Raw genomic sequence first — 26095 nt, forward strand, 5'->3', positions numbered from 1 at the left:
AAAAGAAAGGGTATTGAGAAAGCTAAGTTGATGACAAAGGGAGGGAATTAATGTTTATTAAACACTTAATTGATATGTGACCTTCAAAGCATTATATAAACTATCATTTAATCCCACAAGAACCCTTTGAGGTAAATAACATAGCTCAATTTATAGAGGAGGAAACTGAGATTTTTTTTTTTGGTTTTAGATATCATTTTATTTCTTTTCTCATTGAGGTGTAACTGACATTTTATCTCTTTTCTCTCTTTTTTTTGGAAACAGATTTATAAAGCTCTAATAAATCAGAGAGCTGTTAATTGGCATCACTAGGATTTGAAAGGAAGTCTGTCTGACTGATTCTAAAGCCTACATCCTCTTTACCTACATCCTCCTAATGCACGCAGTGAAGCATTTGCTATCTACTGATTTTTATAAAATAATTAAGAAGGCGTATGTGATTGTACAGTCAGTTCCCAAGATATCTATTACCACTTTTGATCTGATTCTTTAAGCAAATTCACCTTAACAGTGAGGTACCATTATCTTTACGTCACTAGCGAGTATGATGTGGTATCATTTGTTGTGAAAGACACTAAACCATGTTGTTTTTGTTTAATTGTACCGTTTAAGTATAGTCAATAATTTTGTAGTTAGTTGTAATTTTTAGTTACGAAAAAATTAGCCAAAATGTAGTCAGTATTTTGCTTAATTACGGAACGCACAATCACCAAGGAAAATTAAATAACGAGCTTCATGACACCGCTCGGCTTCGCCCACAGACTGACACAGCGAGTACAAATGGGGAGGTCCGGGGAAGACGGGGCGGGACAGTGAAAGACAAGAATCTGAGCAAGCGCAGAAACAAACAGATGTTAATAGAGGCGTGAAGGCTGCTGCGCTCTCGCTTTCCGAACTGTCGTAAAGCCCCGAGTGTCGTGCTCGCTCCGTAGAGGAGGGATTGGTTAGGCGGCGGCAGCGCCGGCGGCGGCAGGAGAGCAGCAGCAGTGGCGGCGACGGTGGCGAGGTGTTCGGTCTGCGCAGCATAGAAAGGCCCGCAGCGTCGGGGAAGGAGTTCCTGTAGGACCAAATTAGGCATTCTGACCACAAGCCCTGTGAGCTGGGCCGACCCAGGCGCTGCCGCTCGTACAGTTTTGGTGGCGGTGACAGACGCTGCTCTTGACTATAGGGGCCTGTTAGGCCGAGATCTGAGACGCAGATCACTGGCTCTCGACGCATCCTCTTCCCTCCTTACATCTCGTGTCTTCCTTCCTGGACCAGTGGTTCCCGGACCCTGGGAAGAGGGTGGCTAATGATTAAGGTGAGGGGGCCAGGGGGGAGGGGATCGATTGGAGGCCGCGCGTGCGCGCAACGGGGGAGGGGCCGGCCCGGAGGGGAGAAAGAGGAAGGGCTGCGGCCGCGGAAGGCTGGGGTCCGCGACCGGCCGGTGATTGCTGGTTCCGCAGTGACTTAGGGTCTGGGTCTCCGCAGATTTAATTGTGTTTGAGCAAAGCGTTTGTCTGCGGACACACCCACACCCCACAGTAGGGGAGTGTGGGTGGGGGGATTTCTTTCCCTTTTTCGACTCTCCGTGGAGTCTGAGGATGGGGGCTGAGGACTGAGGCGTGGGAGCGCGATTTGACAATGGAGCGATGAAGGTAACCCGCACCCGGGGTGTTGGAGGGCGCTGGGTCAGCTCTGACGGTTAGGGAGTTGCCTTCTTGTGGGCTCAAGGAAACGTAGTCCGCGGAACAGCAGAAATATAGGCGCGTCAGATTTTGTATAGAGTTGGCCTGTTGGTCATTAAAAGGAGCTTGATATTTTTATTATCGATATATTTATTATCAGAGTCAGTGGCCATGCTGTAGTGGAAATATCTATTCTATACTGCAGAGATAGAGGTTTGTCACAGTAGTTTCTTAAATAGGTTATAGTAGATCTTCACAGATACTTCTTAATGCAAGTGTAAGTTTTAACGTTTAAAAAAATACCAGGAAGTGTAGGGTATTCATTTAGTTTGTTCATGTTTGTAGTGTGGGGTGACTCCATTGTATTGTATGCTTTCCTGTTTCTTGATTTACGTGCAGTATGAGTTTAGAACTCTCTCGAGTGGTGAGATGCCAGCTGACAGACTTCATTTGATTGTTCTTACAGCTTTTGAACCTGACTTAATCCTAACTTTATTTCATTTGATATTTTATGTTTAGTGTTCTGGTGTTAGGGACCTCTTCAACCAAAAAGAACAGACTGTGGAAAAGATAAGCTAAGGTTCTGTTTCTTTTTCTTTTTTTGTTTTTTTTGTGTGTGTCATTGCTTTCATGTGTTAGAATGTGGTTTCGATATTACATAGAAGTTCTATAATACTGGTTTTACTTTGCTTTATTAGGGTGAAGATCTACATTTTGATAGTTTCTTACTATGTTTTTTAGTAAAAATTTTCATGTCAATATAAACCATGTGGTTTTTCATATAAACAGTGGGCTTTGGTTGTGTTTGTGAGACAAAATAGATAGGATGAGAAAGAAGCCCTTTTATTCTGAAAATAATCCTAAATTTTTTTTTTAAGTCTTGAATTATTTTGCTTTTATCCATCTCTTGTCAGTTAACCTTGGACAAATGACATTTCTCTCCTGCTCATTTGTTTGCTGCCTAAGATTCAGAGTAGTATTCTAAAGAACTGGTGAGGGTGTTTATGAATTGGTCTAAACAATGTTGTAGGAAAAACTAGGAAGAGTAGAGTCTCTCCTACCCCCTCAGGGGTGCTGTGTCTTGTGTGTGTGGATTCTTCTGTCATTTTTTTCCTTTTGATTGGTGTCTTTTGGTCACTTGCATGTTAGTTCTTTCACTAGAGTTGGTTTTTGAAGAAAGATATAATCAAAATAATTTCATTTTGGTGAAAAAGACATTATAGTGGAGGTTGCACCTTGACAAATTTCACTTCGATACTCTATTTCTACAGATAATTGAAAACTAGCTATGCTGATGTTTAAGAGAACAGCAATTTACACGTCTAAAGCAAAGGAATAGTCAGCAGATATTCCTAAATAGTTATTTTCATTTTAAAATTTAAAATATGGAGTAAAAAACTATTGAATCAAACCGATTAGGTTTTTTACAAGTTTCTTTTATTGTTTTGTCAAAGAGAGTTTCTGTAATATGCTTTACTTGGAGCGTAATTATACGTGGCCCTGTTTTGACTTTTCTTTCTGTGGGCTAGGACTTCAGTAGGTTAAAAAAGAAAAAAGGGGGGCTGGCCCCGTTGGCGTAGTGGTTAAGTGCACATGCTCTGCTGCTGGCGGCTGGGTTTGGATCGGCCAGGTTCGGATCCTGGGCTGGCAGCGATGCACTGCTTGTCAGGCCATGCTGTGGCAGCGTCCCATATAAAGTGGAGGAAGATGGGCACAGATGTTAGCCTAGGGCCAGTCTTCCTCAGCAAAAAAAAAAAAAAAAAGAGGATTGGCATGGATGTTAGCTCGTAGCTGATCTTCCTCACAAAAAAAAAAAGAAAAAAGGGACAGTACTAAAAATGATAGTAGTTAAAGTATATTATAACTTGATGTTAACATTCTGTGTGACATTGTCTTATGAAAGAGTATAGGGCTAGAGACAGGAGATCTGGATTTTAGGTCTAGCATTGCTTGCTATTCATTAGATCTTTGACTTTATTGATAACCATCCTGGGCTTCAGATCTCACTCAATTGTTAAATGAGAATTGTGGGATAGATAACTCTAGTTTTCTCTAGGTCTCAAATTTAATGGTTTATATTTTTAGTTAGGTGTTTTGGTATTCATTGTTGTATTCATCATGATCCAATCCCCAGAAGGAAGTGCTATACTGAGAGTATAAATTCCTTAGTGCTGTGTATATATTAGGAAAAAAAACTATGATGAAGCTATTTGTTGTTCCAGATAATACTTCTGTCCCATTGTAGATATTAACTCATGATTTAATAGCTCTCGTATGATCCTGAAAAATGAAACTTTGTTTTACTTCTGGTAATGCTCTTTAAATCATCCTGAATAATTTTTCTTTCAGAAACTAATCATTGTTCAGTAAAGGCATTTGATGCCTTACACCTCTGTTCTTTCTTTCCTGCATCCCACAGATTCTTGGTACAGCTGGCCCAGGCTTCTACAGGTACTCGATTTATACCATTACATGAGGAGTGAGCTATAAATGTTTAAAAACAAATAGTAAACTGAGCTTACATTTTAAATAGAGGTACTGCGTTATTATTTAGTCACTCAGTGAGTATTTATTGAATGTCTCGTTCTCTAGATTGTTCTTGGTCTTCAATGAAGAAGGCACTCTTCTTTCATAGAGTGGACATTCTACTGGGGGAAACAGAAAATAAACAGAATAGTTTTAGGTAATGGTAAGTGTCATGAAGAAAATAGCACCACATAATGGAGAATGAAGGGAAGTGGGGCTCTACTATGGACTGAGTGGTTAGGGAGGGCCTCTTTTTAGAGGTAGTATATAGTTTGCGATCAATAACTGGAAAGAATCAGCCGTAGTGACAATATGGAGAAAGAGGGCTGCAGACAAGGGGAACAGCAAATGCATTAGATTGGGTTTGATTCTGGAGAATCTACAAGTGTAAATTAATTGTTTATCTGTTAGGCTTTTTCATAATTGCTGATAGTGTAAAAAGAAAGGTTAAAAATGTTTTATGTGTAGCAACCAAATGTAATATGTTGACCTTGTTTAAATCCTGACTCCAACCAATTGTAGGAAGTCATTTTTGAAACACTTTGGGGGAAATTTGAATGTGGATGGATATTAGATTATATCAAGGAATTATCATTAATTTTGTTAGAGATGATAATGGCATTATGTTTATGTAAGAAAATGCCCATATTTTTCAGAGATGGAGACTGAAGAGTGAGGAAGAGAAATAAGATCTCTGGTATCTGTTTAAAAATACTTCAGGGCCGGCCCCGTGGCTTGGTGGTTAAGTGCGCGCGCTCCGATGCTGGTGGCCCGGGTTCGGATCCCGGGCGCGCACCGAGGCACCACTTCTCCGTCCATCCTGAGGCCAAGTCCCACATACAGCAACTAGAAGGATGTGCAACTACGACATACAACTATCTACTGGGGCTTTGGGGGGAAAAAATAAATAAATAAAATCTTTAAAAAAAAAAAAAAAAAAAAATACTTCAGAGCAAAAAAAAAAAGGAGGGGGGTGATGAGTTAGATGAAGCTAGTGTGGCATAATCTTGATAATTGTTGGGTTGGAGTGGTAGGCCTGTGTGTATTAATAATCTCTGTTTTTGTGAGGTTTGAAAATGTTCATATTTTTAAAAATTTATACCATATTTAGCTGTCTTTCTCCTTCTTCGTCCCAATTTTGATAAAATGCAGTATTTTGTTCCCCTTTCTAAACATTCAGCATTTATTCAACAAATTCGAGTGCTATATTTCAGGCACTGTGTCAGTGCTTGAGTTACAACAAAGAGCAGGACCTTAAGGCCTGCCTGTGAGGAGCTTACAGCTTGCTGGAGGAAGGGAGAATCCCTCAGTGTGGACTGTGTTAACATGAAATCATAGATTTCTGTGTTTTCCTGAGGGTATACAGGATCAGCATCTTAATGTTTGTGGTTACTTAAAAAATATTTTTATTTTTCTAGAGAATTGAAAATTTAAGAAATTCAATATGGGGCTATGTGCCAGTCTGCGTCACTGTTATAGTCATTTCCCTTATTAATATGTGCTGTAGGGCATCAGAATAAATCACTTGTTTTCACCACCTTTTGATGTCCCAATTTGCCTTTATTTTTAGTACATTTTTTGTTTTGAAATAGTTTCAAACTTACAGAAAAATTTAAAAAATAGTACTGAGAACTCTTAAATACCTTTTACTCAGATTTACCAATTTTTAACATTTTCTCACATTTGCTCTCTCATTCTTTCTTTTCTGAATCACTTAAGAATAAATTGCGTATATCATGCCCATTTGTCTCTAAATATTCACTGTGTATTGTGTTCTCTTGCATTATTACAGTACATTTACCAAATTCTGGAAATTTAACATTGATAATACTATACCTTTATCTAATCTATAGCCCCTATTCCAGCTTTGTCAGTTTGTTCCAATAATACCATTTATTCCTTTATAGCACTTTTCCCAGAGGATCCATTCCAGGATTGCAAATTGTATTTAGTTGTCGTATCTCTTTAGTCTCCTTTGCTCTGGCACAGTGTCTTAGCCTTTGTCTTTTATTGCATTGATATTTTTGAAGAATACAAGCTATATATTTTATAGAATGTTCTGCAATTTGGATTTGTCTGATGTTTTCTCATACTTAGACTCAGGTTATGCATCCTTATCCAGGGAATTTGTGTCCTTCTGAGGGTATGGTATGGAAGCACGTGTCATCAGTCTGCCCTTCGTTGGTGATGTTAATTTTTAATCACCTGGTCACAGTGTTGTCTGGTTTCTTCACAGTGTAGTTATTATTTTTTCTCTTGCACCTAATAAGCAATCTGTGGGGATACCTTTGAGATAATGCAGATATCCTGCTTCTAATCAGATCTTCTGAATCCTCATGAAATTCCCCTCCTGGATTTAGCATCCATTGATGATTTTTGCCTGTATTGATCTTTACCTTAATGGTTGCAAAATGGTTGTTTTCTAAATCCTCCATCTCTTCTACTTTATCAATAGGCATTCTGTTGTAAGGAAGAAGCGTCCTTTTATCTGTTATCAATATGGACTTATGTATTTCCTGTTTTATTCATTGGATTTTCCTATTTTATTCAGTCCATTACTGCCTTTATTTATTTAATTTTTTTTTTTTTTGAGGAAGATTAGCCCTGAGCTAACATCCATTGCCAATCCTCCTCTTTTTTGCTGAGGAAGATTGGCCTTGGGCTAACATCCGTGCCCATCTTCCTCTACTTTATATGGGACGCCACCACAGCATGGCTTGATAAGCAGTGCGTAGGTCCGTGCCTGGGATCTGAACCTGTGAACCCCAGGCTGCCGAAGCAGAGCACGTGAACTTAACTGCTATGCCACCGGGCCAGCCCCTGCCTTTATTTATTTTGATGCTCAGACTGTCCCAAATTTGTCCTACGGGAGCGTCTCCACTCTGGCTACTGTGTCTTCGTAATATTTTTGAGTATTTCCTTTCGTTCTGGCACAGCCAGATGTTCTAAGCTCATCTTGTATCTTTCCTATCTCAGTCCTGGAATCAGTCATTTTCCAAGGAGCCCTGTTTCCTTTTAGTGGGGTATCCAGTTTGCTTTTGAGTTATCTATTTATATATAGAAATAATCTCTTCTGTCCTGGGTTAGGACATCCTCAGAGAAACTAAATTTAAATTAGATTTTGATAGTGGGTTTATATTTCTATGAAGATTTCAATTATGAAATAAGTATGTAAGGTTTAGCAATTTAGTATATTTACCGTAAAACAATTATTTTCTTCTATTTTCTTTTTCAGATAAATAAGTTCTGATTTGATCTTAATCATGATCAGACAAAATAGAAGAAAAAATAAAAAGTTATTTTACTTTGTGTTACTTTGTATGTGTGTGTGTGAGATTTAAACACTTAACTGTTAAAAAAAGAAGTTAAGGTTTTTATATACTTAATTGTTAACTAAGTCATCAGACATTCTAGTCTGAAGGAAATTGTTGCTTTTTAACTAGCTTTTTAAGTGAAATTTTAAAATTATAATATAGAATAATATTTCATATATGAGTGGAAACTCAGAGACACATTATTCCAGGCAGTTACTGTTACATCTTGGTAGATTTCACAGCCATTCTTGCCCTTGTCTGTGGGTATTTGCTTTATTTATTTGTCTTTCAAACCTAATGTGTTTTCCTAGGCAATATTTTGAATGATTTTTATTTTTGAACCAATTAATATCTGTATATGATTTTAAAAGTCAGTTCCAAAAGGCTTATAATGAAAAACAGCAGATCCCTATGCCACCCCTCCTAATCCCTTAGTTTCACTTCCTAAGTGGAAACACTTTCAGCTCTTAAAAGTTTTTCTTTCTGATATTTATCTTTATATGTCTAAATAGTATGCTTATATGTGTACTTAGCCACTTTTGATATCAGTTTACGTATTTTTTAAAATTTTTTATTTATTTATTTTTCCCCCAAAGCCCCAGTAGATAGTTGTATGTCGTAGTTGCACATCCTTCTAGTTGCTGTATGTGGGACACGGCCTCAGCATGGCCGGAGAAGCGGTATGTCGGTGCATGCCCGGGATCCGAACCCCGGGCCGCCAGAATCAGAGCACGAGCACTTAACCGCTAAGCCACAGGGCCAGCCCACGTATTTTTTTTTTAATTATTTAATTTTTTAAGATAATACATACAAATGGTACCAAATTCACAAGGTACAAAGGGTGTACAGGGAAAAATAAGTCTCCTTGCCGTCTCTGTGTTCGTACTACCCAATTCTTTTCCCTGAAGAAATTCTTACTATTTTATATGTATCTCCACAGCAGCAGTTCTCAGAGTGTGGTCTGTGGACTCTTAAGGGGCTCTTCAAGAGTTTGAGAAGGTCTGCTAGGTTGAAACTATTTCATAATAATACTAAGTTCTTTGCTACTTAACTATGTTGACATTTGTACTGATGGTGCAAACACAGTGATGGGTAAAACTGCTGGCCCTGCCTTGCATATCAAGACATTGGCAAAAGCTGTACTAACAGCCATTATATTCTTCATCACTACACATTTACAGTAAAAAACAAAACCAAAACAAAACCCAGTTTCGTTTAACAATGTCCTTTATGAAGCAGTAAAACTTGTTAATTTTATTAATCTTGACCCTTGAGTACATGTCTTTTTAATATTTCGTGTGACAAAATGGGAAGAATGTTACAAGGCAGTTCTGCTGCATACCAAAAGTATGGTGCTTGTCTAGAAGAAAAATAGTTGTGTAATTGAGTTGTGAGATGAACTAGCAAACTAGTTGCTTTTTTCATGGAACACTATTTTTACTTGAAAGAATGACAACTAGTTATTTAAACTTGGGTATTTGTATATATTTTCTCAAAAATAAATGAAGTGAGCCTGTCACTTCAGGGAAAACAACTGACAGAATTTATTGCCAAGATAAAAATTCAGGCTTTCAAGCAAAAATTAGAATTTTGGAAAACGTATCTGCCGCTATGAGCTTGGCAGCTTCTCAGGACCTTTCTGATGAAATTGATGGTGATATTAACAAATGTGATTTTTTTTTTTTTTTGCTATTGTATAATGAAATGTGTCAGTGTTTGGAAGACATACATAACTCAGTGGACCCACTTTTTTCAAATGACCAGTGCCTTGATGTTACAAAATCATGTTGTGGGTGAAAGATCTAAAGCGCAAGATAGAAGAATGTATTTTTAATGAAGTGGTATGAAAAGTTTCATTGACATGGGTTCAGATTCCACATTGCAACTAACCGTTATAAAATTACACTTGTTAAGTTTTGGTATAATATCAGAGAATAATAGCCACACTTATCTGAAAAGGTTATTAAAAATACTGCTGCCCCCGGGGGCCAGGCCAGTGGCGCAAGCGGTTAAGTGCACGCGCTCTGCTGCGGGGACCCCGAGGTTCGCCGGTCCGGATCCCAGGCGCGCACCTACGCACTGCTTGGCAAGCCATGCTGTGGCGGTGTCCCATATAAAGTGGAGGAAGATGGGCACGGATGTTAGCCCAGGGCCAGTCTTCCTCAGCCAAAAAAAAAAAAAAAAAAAGAGGATTGGCAGATGTTAGCACAGGGCTGATCTCACAAAAGAAAACCACACAAAAATACCCCCCCTTTTTCAATTACATATTCATATGAAGCTGGATTTTCTTATTAGATTGAATACAGAAGCAGATATGAGAGTCCAAATTTCTTCTGTTAAGGCAGACATTAAAGAGATATGCAAAAATGTATAACAGTGCCGCTGTTCTCATTAATTTTTTTGGAAGATATATTCATAAATGTTACTTATATTAGCATGTAATGGTTTTACTGTTGCTGTTTTTAAATAATAAGTTTTTAAGCATTTATCGGCTTTATTGTATCAGTAGCTATAACGCACATAATAAAAGCTCTTTGGGTTTTCACTTATTTTTAAGAGTGTAAAGGGGTTCACAAATCAAAAAGTTTGAGAACTGCTGCTTCAGCTGGAGCATGAACCAGTTTTAAGCATTATCTTTTGACTGCTTGTGGAAAAAGGAGTTCTCACTTCTTCCTTCACTCTTCCGAATTTGTATCACAATTTTAGATTATTTTAAATAACAATTCAGCATATATTTATTGAATGCCAACTATGTGTTCTAAGCTTTGGGTTTTCGTAGTGATGAAAACAGACTCGGCTCTAGTGAGAAAACAAGTAAATTTTACAGATGAAGGTTATGGAAATAACTGAGCTGGAAAAAGAAGATGGGGGTGGGGTTAGCTTTTTAAATATAAGGCTGTCAGGGATGGTCTCAAAGATAAGGAAACATTTGAACACAGACCTAAAGAGAGTGAGTGAGAGGCTTATGGCTATCTGGGGAACAAGCACTCCAGGCAGATTGAATAGCAGTAGCGTGCTTGGCCTGCTCAAGGAATACCAAGGAGCTGTTGTGGCTGGAGTGGAGTGGATGAGGAGGAATGGTAGTCTCTGGGGACACAGGTAGCAAGAGCTTATGTTCTTCAGTTTTACGAAATATTCTTGTATTAGCTTTGATGACTTCTTAGTCATTTTTTCCCTTGTTCTCTTTTTGGAGTTTCTGTCAGTCAGATGACGGGATTTTGTTGATATCTTTTATTTGCTATTACCTCCTTTTTTTTTTTTTGGTGGATTTTATAAAATTTTCTCTTATGGTCAATTTAATGCAGATTGCAAGGAAATTTGAGATAAAGATGTGTATAATTTACCATGTTTAAACAAAATGTGAACTTCTACTTTTGATAAATATGACAGTTTTACCAGGAGCAAGTTATATTATTGATATGGAACTGGGCTGTCTTCCCAACTCTTAGTGGTAAAATCATATTTAAATATGTGAATGAATACAGTTTTCATATGTGCAGTGAATAGGTTCACTTTACTGTTCTTTAATACAATGTAGTCTTATTAAGTGAAGAAAATCATGTGATATAAGATTTTTATTACAGAGCATTTACAGAATATGATTTATCATGAATTTGATTGTATTTTCTATGAAACACATTTATTTATTTATTTATTTTGTGAGAAAGATCAGCCCTGAGCTAACATCCAGTGCCAAACCTCCTTTTTTTTTTGCTGAGGAAGATTGGTCCTGAGCTAACATCCGTGCCCATCTTCCTCTACTTTATATGGGACCCTGCCAGAGCATGGCTTGACAAGTGGTGCATCAGTGCGCGCCCGGGATCTAAACCTGCGAACCCCAGGCTGCGGCAGTGGAGTGTGTGCACTTCTTGCGCCACTGGGCCGGCCCCTGAAACACATTTCTTTAAAGAACTACGTATAGTACTGGATGAAACTGGCCATTTTATTTTCGTAACCATCTTCCTGCCTGCCATTCCTGTGATATGCTCTTATCCTTTTACTCTACTTGCAGAAATCTTATAAGGACCCGCTTGTAACTTTTGTGATATTTCTCCTCCTGAATCAATAGCTCTCCTTTCTGTTTTCCTATAGTATTTGGTCCTTATCTTGTAGCAGTTATTACATTTTACCAGAATTTGAGCATTCTCCCACTGTGGAGACTAAGTTCCAAAAATCTTCATGGTAAATAGAAGAAATTGTGGTTGAGTAACGTAATAATCTTATGTAAAAATAAGGTCATGGGAACTGAAGTCGTGAGTGAACATGTAAAAGCCCTCATAACTATAAATTTAGAGAGAGACCCAAAGCAGTAATTTATGTAAGAATTGAGATCCAGATGTTTGTGTCAGACCTTAGGCACTTCAATTCACTTCTGTAGCCCCTAGTTCCTTGGAGATAATAGTTTTTAGTGAGGATAAAATGAAATAAAAACATGGCACATAGTTCCTTGCAGGCATTACCTGACCTGGCCCTTGACTACCTCTGATCCCGTTATGTGTCTTCTCCCTTTCCTCCTCCTCCCCTTCTTTCTGTTCTTTGCATATGTTAGGCTTGTCCCTGCCACATGATCTGTCCATACTGTTTCCTCTGCCAAGGATGCTCTTCCTCCAGAATTGTGTGGCTTGGCTGACTGGTGGCTGGTTTCTTCTCAGCAGTCAGGTCTTGAGCTTCTTATCGAGGAGCCCATTGATGGTCAACCTTTATCATTTGTTTTGTTTCCTTAAAAGCACGTATTTCTCTCTAAAATGATCTTGATTGTTTGTCTACTTGTGCCTTGTTTGTCCTCATTTGCATGTAATTTCCACGAGAGCAAAGACTTGCTCTATCCTGTTCATGGCTGATCCTGGTACCTAGAACAGTACCCAGCTTATAATAGGCTCTCAATAAATATTTACTGAATGAGGGCTGGCCCCGTGGCTTAGCGGTGCGCGGGCTCCGCTACTGGCGGCCCAGGTTCGGATCCCCGACACGCGCCGACGCACTGCTTCTCCGGCCATGCTGAGGCCGCGTCCCACATACAGCAACTAGAAGGCTGTGCAACTATGACATACAACTATCTACTGGGGCTTTGGGGAGAAAAAAGGAGGAGGATTGGCAATAGATGTTAGCTCAGAGCTGGTCTTCCTCAGCATCAAGAGGAGGATTAGCATGGATGTTAGCTCAGGGCTGATCTTCCTCACACACACACAGACAAAATTTACTGAGTGAAAACAGTGGGTAAATAAGTGGTAGCTAATGTATTGTCAGTGATATTGTATCTTCTGAAATATTGATAAGCTACTGTAAAATTAATTTCCATTACCTGAGTGACATTTCCAGATCCTGGTCTGATCCCAGATGCTTGGTGTAGAAAAAGTTTGAATAACCTGACTTGTACTTATCCTGTTTGCCATAGCTGAGTTGATCTTTCTGAAACTCTCTTTGTAGACTCTTGGATTTATCCATTTTATTCCAGTGTGAATGAATATTTTCCCTCACAGATAGCAGTTCTAAGGCCTGGACTTGCTTTTTAGTCATTTTCCTTTATCCTGAACAAACTTCAATTTAAAGTATTTTTTCTTTTCTTTCTCATCGTCTTTACTAATCCTCAGTTGCCTCTTTTTCTGATTATCCCTAACAGGAAGAATTCACAGTTTATGTGTACTGAAATCAAAATTCTGAAGATTGCCCAAAAGGTATATAAGTAAATGTGTGTAGGCTAGACTTACATGTATGGGGTTCCCCATTAGGGTTAGGATTACTATATTTATCTAGAATATGAAATTCTTTGAGTCAGAGTAGTATCTTAACTATCTTCTTAATTATCAGTTTGAGTAGTGACTGGTAGCAAAAAAACAAAGGTTTTTGAATAAAGTGGCTGACATTAACATACAAGATAATAAATCCTTGGTTTCCCTAAACCAGTGTCCTGGAATTGTTTAATAGCTTGCTATTTTTATTTCCTGCCTCAAGGATTTCACTTTGCTGCCTGAATACACAGATCCGAAGAAGACAAAAAGTCATTTGTCAGAATAACTTTGGAAATCCCTAAAGTTGTCCATAAAATATAAAATATAGACACAGTCTCTCAAAGTCCAACACACCCTGTTTTTCCTTCAGTATTGGAACAAATCACGTTTCATTGTTAAACACCAGATGAAGTAGTAGGTTGTGTTTATGGTCCATGTCGTGGGAAAAATAAATGGCTTTAAACAGTAGAATCTGACAGCACAGCAAATGCTCATATCGAGAGGCACATGGGAAGTGAGACGAACTAGAGAATAGTAAAATTTTATCTTTTTGTGTTCATTCTGGGCAGAAAATCATTGAATAGAATAGCAAGCATAATCTGCATGGTTTAAATTATTTTTTTCTGGGCCGGCCCCGTGGCTTAGCTGTTAAGTGCGCGCGCTCCGCTACTGGCGGCCCGGGTTCGGATCCCGGACGCACACCAACGCACCGCTTCTCTGGCCATGCTGAGGCCACGTCCCACATACAGGAACTAGAAAGATGTGCAACTATGACATACAACTATCTACTGGGGCTTTGTGGGGGCGGGGATAAATAAATAAATAATTTTTTTCTTGTCTTTGTATAGTTGAATTCACATTATGGGTGTACTTTCTATCCAGAAGTGTTCTCCCTGATCCAATTTTCAGCATGCCTTTACTTTCAGTCATTACAATGTCAGTACTTCTTTCTGTTTTTTCTCTTGTGACTCTTGTTCTCATTCTTTAATTAATATCCTCCAGGTTACATATTTTGACCTAAATCACATAGGTAGAGCAAAAACAACTTTTGTCTAAATGAACTTTTTGGACTTCATTCAAGGAGAAATTGTTTCCTTGGGCAGTTTTGCTCACCACCTTAGATTCTACATTCTCAGGGTAGCTGCCGTATTTCCTAATGTGGATTTCTGTTTTATTTTTATTTGTTTTGTTACCCCAACCTTTGCTTTGGGGCTTTAACAACTCAGGGTTTTGGTGTGATCTTCAAGAGGAATTTGAGGTTCCCTTGAATAAGATAGAGGTAGCTGGGTGTGGGTGTACATAGAGAATTGAAGGCCTGCCAAAAAAAAAAAAGGAAAAGTTCAGGGGGGAAGCTTGTGGACTTTTTTGCCAGAATGATTTCTAACAGCTAGTTGAGTCTTCAACTTTAAAAACAATAATAAAAGCAAGCATGTGCATACATTATTTTGTTTAAAATTTATAGCAACTCTTTGAGGTAAATATTTCCATTTTTCAGAATAGTTAATAACTTGCTGAACGCTCACAGCCATGATGGGGTTGAAGGGATTTAAGTCAGTAGGTTTTGAGTCACTTGAGAAAGGAATTCCAAAGTTCAGGGACTTAACCAGTATTTCTGTGTTGCCTTTAAGGAAAGCAGTAAGGTGTGTTTTTATCTCCAGAGGGCGTGACCTTTGTCAAGAGACGGAAGGATGGTGATATTTTATTTGGATGGTCTATTTAGGGGGATTTAATTTCTCTGCTTTTTCTGTCTATTCCATGTTTTCTACAGTAAACATATTTTAAAAATCAATTTAATTCAGGTATAATTTATGTACAGTATAAGACACATTTTATTTTACAGTCAGTGAATTTTGGCAAATGTATATATCTGTGTAACCAACACCCCAATCAGGGCATAAGACATTCCATCACCCTAGAAAGTTCTTTCTTGCTCCTTTGCCAGCAGTCACCCCCATCTCCTGCCTCAGGCAACCATTGATCTGATTTTTGATGTTATGGATTAGTTTTGTTTGTTCTAGAACTTCATATAAATAGTATCATATATTATTATACTTTGTGTCTGGCTTCTTTTGCTCATCAAATGTTTGCCCTCTAGCATTTTATTGTGAAAATTTCAAACATATGTAGAAGTTGAATGAATTGTACAGTGAACACCCATCTCCCCATCACCTGGATTCTACAATTAACATTTTGCTATTTTTGCTTTATCACCTATCTATCCATCTATCCATTGTTCCTCTAACTGTCTTGGTGTGGGTTGTTTTTTTTTTTTTTTCCGTTTTAAAGTAAGTTGCAGGCATTAGTGCATTTTACCCCTAAATAAATTCAGCTTCCATATCATTAACTAGATTTGAATATTTGTGTACAGTTCTTTCTTTGTATTTGTGCATTTGTGAAATGCACAAATCTTAAGTGTACCCTTCATTAAGTTTTGCCAAATGTATACATTTGTGTAACCCAAATTCTTATGAAGAAACAGAACATTACTGTCACCTCAGAAAGTTCTCTCATGGCGGCTTCTGTTCAGTCCTTTCCCCTATCCTTTGTAGAACACAACCAGTTTTGATTTTTTTTCACCTTAGATTGGATTTGCCTGTTCTAGAACTTCATATAAATGGAATCATATAGATACTTCGTGTCTGATTTCTTTCCCTCAGCAGGACAGTTTTGAGATTCATCTGTAGTGTTACTTGTATCAGTAGTTTCTTCTTTGTTGTTCCGGTTTGGTATCCCATTGTATCTATATATCCGTTCACTTGTTGGAGATTTGCTTTCCCTCAATTTTTGAGTATTGTGAGTAACACTGTGAACATTCACATAGAAATCTTTTTGTATACCTATGTTTTCAAACCTAGGCGTGGAATTACTGGATCATAGGTTAAATGTATATATAGCTTTATTAGACACTGCCAAAGAGTTGTGTGTGGAGTTCCAGTTGTGCCACATCCTTGTTAACATTTGGTGGTTTTGGTCTTTTTAGTTTTAGCCTTTTATTGGGTTTACAGTTGTAGCTCATTGTGGTTTTAATTTGCATTTCCCTGGTGACTAAAGATAGCGAGCATTTTTTCCTGTACTTATTGGCCATTTGTGTATGTTTTGAGAAATGTTAAAAATCGTTTGCCTATTTTGGGGGGGAGGGGTTGTCTTATTAAGATGTAAGAGTTTGTAAGCCCTATATATTCGAGATTCAAGTTATGTGTATGTGTCTTTATATAAAAATATAAATTACATATATATATGTGTAATTTTCTTTGTCTTAATTTGCTAGCTTGCCTTTTTTTTTTCTTAATGGTATCTCTGAAGAACAGAAGGTTTTCATTTTGATAAAGTTTATCAATTTTTTTAAAAATAGTGCTTTTTATGTTCTACAAAATCTTTGCCTGTGGTATGATCACATAAATTTTCTGCTATGTTCTTTTAGAAGTTTAATAGTTTTAGCTTTTAGATTTGTTTGTGATCCATTTTGAGTTAATTTTTGTGTCCAGCGTGAGGTAGGGGTTGAGATTTTTTTCCGCGTCTCACCAGTTATTCCACCACAATTTGTTGAAAAGACTATTCCTTCCCTATTATCTTGGCACTCTTTCTGAAAATCATTTGATGATATGTATGAGTCTGTTTCTGGACTCTCCAGTCTGTCCTTTTGCCAACAGCACCCTGTTATGATATGGTTGAATTTTAATCTGTCGTCTTGCTTTTTGTTTTCTATTTGTCCCGTCTGTTCTCTGTTCCTTTTTGTTTTCTTCTCTTGCCCCCTTTAGTCTTGAGTTTTTTTATTTTCTTTTTTTTTGCGTTACAGTTTATTTCCCCTATTGGCTTATTAGGTATACTTACTTGTTTTATTTTTTATAAAATAAAGGATTAACACAATGCATCTTTAACTTTTCACAGTCTTCAGGAATAGTAGACTATTTCATGTATAATATAAGAAACTTAAAACAATCTAGTTCTATTTATTCCCCTCATGTGCTTTGTGTTGTTATTATCATACATTTTACTTTTCCATTTTATTAGTTTTGGGGGGATTTCTTTGTTCAGATTTTGGGGTTATAGCTAGAGAATAATCCTTGTGAGGGTGACTATCTGTGAGGGAAGATGGTAGTAGAACTCTCTTTATTCTATTCTACTTTTACAAAAGTGACCAGATGGTGATGATTTATTAAAAAGTCTTTAAAGATTTTTATTTATTTATTTATTTTCCCCCCAAAGCCCCAGTAGATAGTTGTATGTCATAGTTGCACATCCTTCTAGTTGCTGTATGTGGGATGCGGCCTCAGCGTGGCCGGAGAAGCGGTGCGTCGGTGCGCGCCCAGGATCCAAACCCAGGCCGCCAGTAGCGGAGCGCGCGCACTTAACTGCTAAGCCACAGAGCTGGCCCTAAAAAGTCTTTAAAATTTGTTATAAATTCAGACCAGAAATTTTTGATATTTGAGTCTGAAAAAAGATGGTTATATCATATACTTTTTTATAGAACTAGACCAAAATTAGAACTTGGAGCATTGGTGAGTGAATGTCTCTGAATATCACCCAGTTATTGACTTTGGGCAAATTATTCAGTGAAAAACATTTTTAAAAATTCGTCCCCTGGCCGGCTCCGTGGCTTAGCGGTTAAGTGCGCGCGCTCTGATGCTGGCGGCCCGGGTTCGGATCCCGGGCACGCCCCAAGGCACCACTTCTCCGTCCAACGCGAGGCCGAGTCCCACGTACAGCAACTAGAAGGATGTGAACCTATGACATACAACTATCTACTGGGGCTTTGGGGGGAAAAAAATGAATAAATAAAATCTTTAAAAAAAAAAAAATTCATCCCCTATGTCTTTATCTGTATATAAGGTAAACTTAGTTTTAGTACTTTATATTTAAAGTTTTTATTTTTAAGTGATTTTTTGTTTTGTTTTTTTTTTGCTGAGGAAGATTAGCCCTAAGCTAACATCTGTTGCCAATCTTCCTCTTTTTTTGCTTGAGGAAGATTAGCCCTGTGCTAACATCTGTGCCAGTCTTCCTCAACTTTATATGTGGGTCGGTGCCACAGCATGGCTGTTGAGCGGAGTAGGTCTGCGCCCAGGATCTGAACCTGTGAACCCAGGCTGCTGAATTGGAGCATGCCAAACTTAACCACTATGCCACGAGGCCAGCCCCTAAGTGATTTTGTTAATCATTCTAAGCTGTTATTTTCAGGTCCTGATTTTGTCATTCAGTTTATATGTTATCCTTTTTCAGCTTTGTGTCATTTGAGAATATGGTGAACATTCCATTTATGCCTTCACATGAAATCATGGCTAAAAACAGATTTTGGAATGCATGTTGTAGGCTAATTTTTAATTTATACAGCTTGTTTAATATTGCTGATTATTTATACATTTCTAGACAAGTTTTGGGATTGATCTTTATTCTGTTTTAACTTTCAAGTGTATTATAGCTTATAATTCTCTCCCTACTGAAGAGTAACGGAGTTGGCACTGTGCCACCTGATGAGAGCGGTAGGGAGCTTAGTGTTAATGTTGAAGATTAAGAGAGAACATAGGGCTTTAGTTCTTGTAAAGTAGATTCCTCCCTCTATTATTAAGTTGAAACAAATTCTGGGGGAAATTTTGTAATTCTGTAGACCTTTGTCTAGTATTTCATATAATGAAAAGTATCCCAAGATATCGTCTTATTTCCCCCTTTTCTTCCTAACAAGAATTCTAGATAAATAGTTGTAGTGGAATGGTATGTTTGAAGATTATATGTTGTCTGTTAGAAGATCATATGTTATCTTTCAGTCTTTCAGATAACTGACTGTATATATTTGTAGGTCTACTTCATCATTAAATATGTGGTTCATTCAGAGAACCTCTGTCATGGAAAATAGAGTCATGAAGTCTCATTTCTTACTCATTTCATTCTTTTTCCTTTTATCTTTCTTGGAAACCTTTCCTGATATATTCTCCTTTTCAGAATCGGATTAGGTTCTACTCCAATTTGTTTCAGTGCATACCTCTATCATAACACTTACTGTATTTCAGTTACCTACTGATATGTCCCCTAACTTCTAGATTGTAACTTCTTAAGATCTATGTCATATTCATCTTTGTATTTACAATATTTGGGACAGTCTAGCACATTTAAGATACTCAGGAAATTTTTATTGCATGTGTATTAGTTTGCTAGGGCTACCATAACAAAATAGCACAGACTGGGTGGCTTAAACAACAAAAATATATTTTCTCACACTTTTGGAGACCAGCAATCCAAGAACAAGGTGTGTGCAGATTTGGTTTCTCCTGAAGCCTCTCTCCTTGGTTTGCAGATGGCTGCCTTCCTGTTGTATCCTCACATGGTCTTTTCTCTGTGTCTCTGTGTGTGTCCAGATTTCCTCTTTTTATAAGGGACACCAGTCAGATTGGATTAGGGCCCACCCATATGACATCATTTAACCTTAATTACCTCTTTAAAGGCCTTATATATAATCACATTCTGAGGTATTATGGGTTAGGATTTCAAAATAGGAATTTTGACAGGACACAATTCAGTCCATAACACATGGATGCTTTGATTTGGCATATGTTCTAGCTGAAGGTGATTTCTTATAGTCCAACACTAAACCAAGGTTGTCAAAGTTGGGACTGAAGTTTTCTTAGCTTCTGTAAGAACAAGTGGCTTGGGGCCAGCCCGGTGGCATAGTGGTTAAGTTTGTGCGCTCCGGTTCAGTGGCCTGAGGTTGGTGGGTTCGGATCCCAGGTGCAGGCCTATCTGCTGCTCGTCAAGCCATGCAAAATAGAGGAAGACTGTCACAGATGTTAGCTCAGGGCGAATGTTCCTCAAGCAAAAATAGGAAGATTGGCAACAGATGTTAGCTCAGGGCCAATCTTCTTCACCAAAAAAAAAAAAAAGTGTCTTAATTCTAGTGTTTTGTCTTAATTCCCACTTAGGTAATTGTAGCATTTACTGATTAAGACCCTGTAGCCTTTAGTGCTTTGAAGTAGTACCTAGCTGTTCTCATTTAATAATAGATTTTTTTCTTTTACTCTTTACATCACAAAAAATTGATAAAACACACGCACACACACGCACAGATACATTTGTGGACATGTATGCTTTGTGTACATATTGGCTGTTAATGCATGATTGCTGAACATTTTAACACAAGAAATATATGTTTATTTGCCAAATTCCCAGTGGTAATTTGGAAAGATGACACCATTCAATAATTTCTCTATAGAAATTTCATGAATTATACATAATTTCCCAGTGTATACAGATACATGCCTTGCTATTGCAGTGGAGCAACCAGATGGTTTTAGGCCCTTTCTTTTCCCATGGTAGTCCCAGCTTTAGATTCCCACTTCCCCCTTCCCCTAATAGTCCACTGTAAGATTTTTGTAGATACTCTTGGCAGTAGTGAGGGGATAGTGAGCAGGGTAAGCGCCATCGTCACTCATTTGTCTCCTCCCTTTCCTAGTGATGGGGAAATTTGCAAATGATACCCTAGTGCCCCCTTCCCTTTTTTTTTTGTTTAAAAATAAAGCTTTTATTTTACAGTAGTTTTACATTTGCTATTTACAGATAGCAGAGAGAGTACACAGAATTCCCGTATACCCCTCACCCAGTTTCCCCTATTGTTAACATCTTACCTGTTGTACATCTGTAACATCTTACCTGTTGTACATCTGTCATAACTAAGAAACCTAGTGTACCAACTAAGGTACATTACTATTAACTAAACTCCAGATATTATTTGAATGTAATCTCCTCTGGTCTTACAATTTCTTAGTCTTTCCTTGTTTTTCATGACCTTAACGGTTTTGAGGCGTGCTCATCAGGTATTTTGTAGAACCCTCAATTTGAGTTTGCCTACTGTTTTTCTCATTGGTTTGACTGGAGTTGTGGGTTTGGGGGAAGAATACCACAGAGGTGAAGTGCCTTTATTAGCAACATGACTGTGATTGATGATATTAACTTTGATCACCTGGCCAATGTAATGTTTGCCATATTTCTCCACTGTAAAGTTGCTCTCCTTTCCCCCTTAGTCTTTTCTTTGGAAGCAAATCACTAAAGAGGGATAAGTTGTTAAGCTCCACCTCCTGGAAGGGATGTATCTACATAAATCATTTGGAATTTTTCTGTAAGGAAAATTTGTCTCTTCTTTCCCACTTATTTATTTGTTCAATCATTTATTTATATCAGTACGGAGTAATGGATATTTATTTTATACTTTGAACTGGAATCCAGTACTATGTTATTTTGTTGCTACAATTGTTCTAGCTTTGGCCATTGGGAGCTCTTTTCACTCTGGCCCCAGCGTCCCTTTGACATGCCCCTATCCTTTTGTTTTTTGTGTTCTTTACTTTCTGACGCTGCAAGATGCTCCAGGCTTATCTTGGTTTTTCCTTGCCACAGCCCTAGAATCAGCCATTTCTCCAAGGAGCCCTGGTTCCTTTATTGATTGGTATTAATGGTATTTAAAAATCAGAATCTGGGTGCTGGGTCCGAGTGCCCTGTTACTTGACTCTTCAGTTCCTATGCAAAATGCCTGGCAAGTCTGAACCTGGCTATTTGGATGAATGGTGAAGGGGTTTTAACATCACACCTTATGTCGTAGTACTCAGTAGTATCTGTGTCTTGACTCTGTCTTCTGCTGTGGAGTCATAAGAAGCAGCTGTTTGAAAGCACTTCTAAGTGTTTAAAAAAAAGAAAGTTTAAAAGAAAGGTTAAGTTAGAAAGCGTTAGAAGAGATGTATGCTTGTTTTAGGGTCAGGCAAGTAGGAAAAAGTCATTGGATTCTTTGTTTTATTTCGAGCCTCAGAAAAAATGAACTCTCTTTGGATGCAAAAAGAAAGGGTGTCACCAGGAAACCTGCCATGGACAAAGAGGTATATTTGAGAACTGCTGCTAACAGGAATTGCAGACTTCCTAGAGCCTGTTCCTATCATCATCGTCATCATCATTGCTATCGACATCAATAATATTAGTATTATTTTGCCATAACTACTGTTATTCCAGCCTTCCTTCTCTTTTCCCATAATGCTGGCTTCTTTTTTTAAGTCATAGAAGTCACTTAACAGATGATTTGTAGACTGTCAGGGCAGGTAAAGACTGAGAGAGACTGGAGTCTCTTTCCAGTTGCTTTGGCTGGAGTTTGGTTCTAAGTAATGGAAATTGGAGCTTTTAAATGTATTTCTGCCTTGAAACTTTTATTAAACATGTTAGAAGACGAATGGACCTGGGTCTAGAAAAGAGTTTATTGCTGAATTCTCTTCCAAAACCTGATTTGAAATAGCAATTGCAGCTCTAAGAAAAGATTTTAGTCAGAACAGTAGAGTTTGTCCTTGTCACAACAGTTGAAGGAAGAGCCAGTGATATTCACAAGGTTTTCTGAATTTCCCAATTTCTTATCTTTTAAAAATTCTGGAGTTAAGCCTTTGTCCTCCTACTTATAGTTAGCTTATTTATTTTACTTATACTTAGATTTTAAGATTGGCACCCACTAGGGACCAAAGTTTTAAAATAACAAACCTGAATCTCTTTTTTTTCTTTCCTATTTGGTTATTTTGGTTTATAAATTTCTCAAAAAGAAAATAAAGAATAAAAATAAATATAACATTATAGATAAGATAGACGTTACCTATATTTTTCTTCTTATCAGTTTGAAGAAGCTCTTTCCAAATTAGGAATGTAGTTTCATATTTTGCAAGTATGTATATTTTAAAATTTTATTATTTTACCATTTTTATGAATTTATATGCAGTTTTTTGTGCTATTGAAATTTTCATTTTATTTTGTACATTTTCATTAAAAACTGAGATAATATTGTTAGTCACAATTGGCATGTTACCATGTTAACCTAGTAAGCAACTAAAAATTATTAACCATATTATTGTAAATATACTTAAGACATTCTATATGCATGTTTATTTTACTGAGAACAGTCTGTTTTCTGGGTGGCTCAGAACTATGATTCTGAACGTCAGCTTTTATTCAATGCTATATTACAGTGTTGTCCTCAGAATCTGTTCACATAAATAATGTTATTTAATCTAAACAAACTGCTGACTTTTTAGTTATTGGGACAAGTGCCTTAGTTCTTTTGTCTCTTAATTGTTAGTAGGTGCTGACACTAGTCTTCTGTCTGTTATGCTTGGAATCCAGAAAACTAAGCTTATTAGAATTTTATGTAAAATAAAATAGTCTCTGAGTATTGAATTACGTGTTGCCTTTCTGACAGTTATTTTGACCCTTCAGAGAACCATTTTCCTGTAGGCTGTGTTCCCAAGAGTTGAAGTTGCTGGAAATCTGACTTCTAAAGTAGTGAAATATTTATTACTGCCTTACAGAAACAGAAAAGGGGAGTTATTTGAACAATATGATAAGACCTGAAGAGTATTTTCTGCAAGGGAATTAGAAGTAACTGAACTATGAAAGATACCATATTTTAACATGAATATTTGCTTGAGTGGGAGTATGAAGTTTAAGACCAAGTGTGATACCAGCAAAAAATAGCGTTTATTCCAAAATGGCATAATTCTGTAGTGTTCTGCAGTTTGTGGTTCCTAGCTTGCTTGTTGAGCAGTGCCCTGAGAAAACGTTGAAGGCTTCAAGGTCATATTTTAGTGTTTTGGCTCCAATTTGGTCGACTCTGGGGATGTAGCCCTTGATTTGGTAAACTAGTCCTCTCTTCCTCCCTTCCTTTCTTCCATGTTGGAAGAGTAGGTACAAAAGAATATGAAGTTATGCTAATCTACTTGATAACTGATTCTACTGGCTTTTAGTTGGGCTGCTTTCACAGCATAAAGTTGCCAGTTTTAAGTCCTCTTTGAGTAGAGAGATGCTTTTATCTAACATATCTTTTCCAATACAGGATGGCATATTTGATAAGGGGTGGGTCCTGATATAAATTGAAAAGTTAGAGATCAGGTAAAGGGAAGGAAGATGTTGGAATTTATTCTTAATAGTCTCATTTTCTCTGGAGAAAGAGAGTTAGTCATTTGCTTAAAATGAGAGGATGTAGAAAGAGTAGAGGGAAATAAGGAAATAAGTAAATATTTGGGTCCTTTACTATGAGGAATGGGCAAGTAAGTATAAGAAAGAATTGCAGATAGTTATTGGCCTAGTTGAGGTTAAAAAAAATCTTTCAATTAAAAATATTCTATACTGGTCAGGATGAATTAAAAAATATACCAGAGGCCTAAAAGCAAAGGCAAGTGGTTTGACGGGTGTAAAATTAATGATTGTTTGGAAGAGTGTTTACAGAAGAAAGGGATAAGGAATTTAGAGCACGGCTTTTCAGCTAGTGTACCATGATTGGGTTGGGGTATGCAGAAATATTGATCCCCTCAGCCCTCAAGGCATCAAGGGAGGGTCCTGGAGTTGGGGGAGCCCCAGGGCTGGCATCTTGTAGTGAGCTGCCTTGTCTACCCTAAATGCCCAACAAATAAAATATTCTAGGTGTATCATGACATAAAAAATAGTTGGGAAGCACTGATTCATACAGCTGGTGAGAACAGTACTGAGGTGTTTTACTGAGTACTTGCTGGTTAGTCAAAATGTGAAAGTCAGGAGAGGATTAATAAATAGGCAGAATGGCTTCCAGGGCTTTGCCTTCTCAGATTTTCTCCTCTCTCAGACTTTGTAACTGTTTTCTAAGGTTTCTTGTTTTTGTTTTTTTCTTGCTGCCTTGCTTATAGTAGATACCCTCCAATACTCTTAGCTATTTGTTCTCTATATTCAGAACTTCACTTTTATGAAAGTAGATAATTTATTGACTCCAGTGATTTTATTTTCCTCCAAGTTGATAATGGTAAAATCTGTATTTTCAGACCTGATATTATAGGCATGTTTCCATCTGGTTGTCTTACTATTATTTCAAAATAAAAATAGCCAAAACTGAATGACAGTGACTTGTGTTTCTTTCAGATATCCAATCAAGAGGCCTCAGAATTGTCATTGGCTTTTCATTTCCTGTTTCCATATCTTACTTCTTTGTCTTAAATGACTCTCACATTTGCCTGTCCTGCCTCATACTGCACTTCACCCTTCACCCCCTAAAACCACCCTTTGCCCCCATCCCTGCAAAACTTTTTCCCTGGTCTGTGACTTTCCTTCCAGCCTACTCCTGTCAGCAGCTTCTCAGTTAAATCTTTCTAAATTGTGTTAAGAAGAGATGTGTAATTCCTCACTTCTTGGTGAAATCACCACTCCATCTTATTCTCTCCCATTAAGAAAACAAAAACAGGGGCCAGCCCGGTGGCATAGTAGTTAAGTTTGCTCTGCTTTGGTGGCCTGGAGTTCACAGGTTTGGATCTCGGGGGCAGACCTATGCACCTCTCATCGAGCCATGCTATCGAAACATCCCACATACAAAATAGAGGAAGATGGGCACAGATGTTAGCTCAGGGCTGATCTTTCTCACCAAAAAGAAAAAAAAATAAAATAAAAATAACCCCCACATTCTTAAACGTTATTTGGACACTGCCGTTTCTTGCCATGTTTCAGCATTGTTTGAAGTGAAAGATTTTCTCTGCTTGCCATCACCATGTACATCCTTCATGGTTTGACTTGGATGTCACCTTTTCTATGAAGTCTTTCCCAGAGATATCAATTGCTTCCTCCTTTGTGTTCCTATAGAGTGCTTTTATTTATATCATTATTTATAGCAGTCTATGTTTTGGTTATTTATATTCTTTCTGTCATACTAAATTATGAGCTTCTTGAAGGATAGGACCCTATATCTTGTTTATATCTCTGCCCACAGATCCAGCATATGAAGTAGTTATTCTGTAATTATTTGAATAATGGGTATATACCAAATTAGTCAAAATTTTTCGTCTTGACTTTTGTAGCCCACCATAATTTAGTTCCATCCTACCTTTTTCAAATACTGTTT

The 26095-nt window shown here is 37.6% G+C and overlaps 1 protein-coding gene across 9 annotated transcripts in view; it reads left to right on the forward strand.

The window, feature by feature from the left end:
• Positions 1 to 960: 960 nt before the first annotated feature.
• The window catches only part of RNF111 (ring finger protein 111), an 85015-nt gene continuing 59880 nt past the window's right edge, over positions 961 to 26095 (forward strand). For 5 of the 9 annotated variants that reach the window (XM_058541701.1, XM_058541707.1, XM_058541708.1 and 2 more), the window contains exon 1: positions 961 to 1300. The gene's annotated coding sequence lies outside the window, so the exon portion shown is untranslated. Of the gene's footprint in view, positions 1301 to 1423; positions 1638 to 3471; positions 4357 to 26095 lie in introns of those variants that run through there. The other 4 variants (XM_058541704.1, XM_058541709.1, XM_058541703.1 and 1 more) reach the window with 4 other exon arrangements.

Source organism: Diceros bicornis, chromosome 5 (assembly GCF_020826845.1).
Source record: "Diceros bicornis minor isolate mBicDic1 chromosome 5, mDicBic1.mat.cur, whole genome shotgun sequence".
Classification (NCBI taxonomy): domain Eukaryota; kingdom Metazoa; phylum Chordata; class Mammalia; order Perissodactyla; family Rhinocerotidae; genus Diceros; species Diceros bicornis.